At 25.8% G+C, this 1,922-nt stretch overlaps 1 long non-coding RNA gene across 1 annotated transcript; it reads right to left on the reverse strand.

The window, feature by feature from the left end:
- LOC110263882 lies at positions 356 to 541 on the reverse strand. The gene is made up of 2 exons (XR_002349617.1): positions 430 to 541; positions 356 to 397 (listed from the first exon to the last, which is right to left on the reverse strand). It is a non-coding gene; the product is annotated as an uncharacterized LOC110263882 (long non-coding RNA).

Consider the following 1,922-nt stretch of genomic DNA (forward strand, 5'->3'; position numbering starts at 1 on the left):
ATAAGTTTTGTGTCATTGTCTTTTTCATTTAAATAAATTTTTACATATGAGTTGTTAAAATAATTTAATCAACTTTAGCATTAAAAAAAAAGATACAACTTATATTAATTTTACCCATAGTATCTTGTGATGCACGGCACTTAATCAGTTTATTTTTTAGAATGGATTTGTTATTCTGCTGTTGTTTTTTTTTTTATTTCTGAGTAAATGGAGTATGCTGTTTTTGAATTTTAATGGATAAATTTATTGATTTCTGATTTAAGGTGATTAATTGTTGCTGTTTTTTAATTTTTGTTGATTGTTCTTAATTCCTGATTCTGTTCAGTCTCTTGTGTTGTTAATAATGGTATTTTTGATTGAATTTATCCTTTTGAGAGATACTGTTAGTGTGTGTTATCTTATTAGGTTGTTTTGTTAACTTTGATTTACCTTATTAGATTGTTTTGTTAACTTGTTTTGATTATTAGGTCGTTGTGTTGTTTTTTGAGATTTTGATAACTTATTAATTCAATAAATTGTTTTTGTTGTGGTTTGTTGTTCTTGATCTTGATTTTATTATTGTTGTTTTGATCTTAATTTGATAATTTATGTTTTTATTGAATGATTATCTTATTAATGATTATTGATTAGCTCTGGCTGCTCTGTTCTGCTGCTGTTTTGTGTTTTGTGATATGGTGCTGGTGATGTGCTGCTTGTGTTTCTATTTTGTAACTTAGTTATGCCTAGATTGTGACTGCTCTGTTCTTGCTGTTCTTTAAATGCTGGAAATAGACTGCTTCTGCCTGGGTTGTGAAAATAGACCATCCTTTAGATTTAATTATTTTTGTCAGGTAATTATTAGTTGGACAATTATAATGTTTAGGATTTTTAATTTGTTGTGTTTGGAATATGAAGGATGAGCTTAAGGAGAAGTTTGCTAGAAACTATATGATCTTAAGGACTCCCAACACTGCGTTTGTGTTCAAATTCCGCACCCATTTTGGAGGGGCAAATTCACTAGTTTTGGTTTGATTTATAATTATTGACAATGTTAAGAAGTATGAATCTAAGTACAGATTTATTAGCGTAACATAACTCCATTTTTTTTTGTTCTTCTGATATGATTTTTGTTCGTAAGTGTAATTGCTATAAAATAAGAAACACTTTCATTCAATTAAGATGTATTTCTTTCGATCTTTGTAAATTGTAAGACTGGTATGTTAGTGCATACTAATATTAATTGTTATTGGATAAACTCTATGTATAATAACGTAGTACTCCTTCCATTCTTGTCAGTTATTGGATGAACTCTATGTAGTCTAACTATAATAACATAGGACTCCTTCAATTCTTGTCAATTATTGGATGAACACTATGTATAATAATATAGTATTCCTTCAATTTTTGTCAATGCTGTTCTTAACATAATTTTAATATGTCTACTCCTTCATATTTGGAGTTTATATATTTTTTTAAGATTTTAAGATTTTGGTTTATGATATTTTATATATTTTTTAAATTTAGAAGATATTTTAAATTTTATATTACTGTAATTACGTTTTAAGAGAGTTTATTTATAATTTATTTATTATTTTATTATAAACAATTTTTTTAATTGGATCACAATTGAACCAGTTAAACTAATAAACTAATAAATCAATAACTAAAATGGTTCGATAACCAGTACGATTTTTAGAACCTTGGTTTATTGTTAATGTAAGTGTCAAGTCACTTCGATTGCCACCTTACCTTCAATAAAATTTTGTACAATTTTCAAGTTTTACATTACACAATCAACTCCTATTTATAATCTATAAAAGTTGAGTCACCAAAAAATAATCTACAAAAGTTGATGTTAATTTTTTATATAATAAATTTTAGTCATTTTGTTTTTTTTAATAATGTCACATCAACACTTCTAAATATATGACAATATATAAAAA

This window comes from Arachis ipaensis, chromosome B06, assembly GCF_000816755.2.
Source record: "Arachis ipaensis cultivar K30076 chromosome B06, Araip1.1, whole genome shotgun sequence".
NCBI lineage: Eukaryota > Viridiplantae > Streptophyta > Magnoliopsida > Fabales > Fabaceae > Arachis > Arachis ipaensis.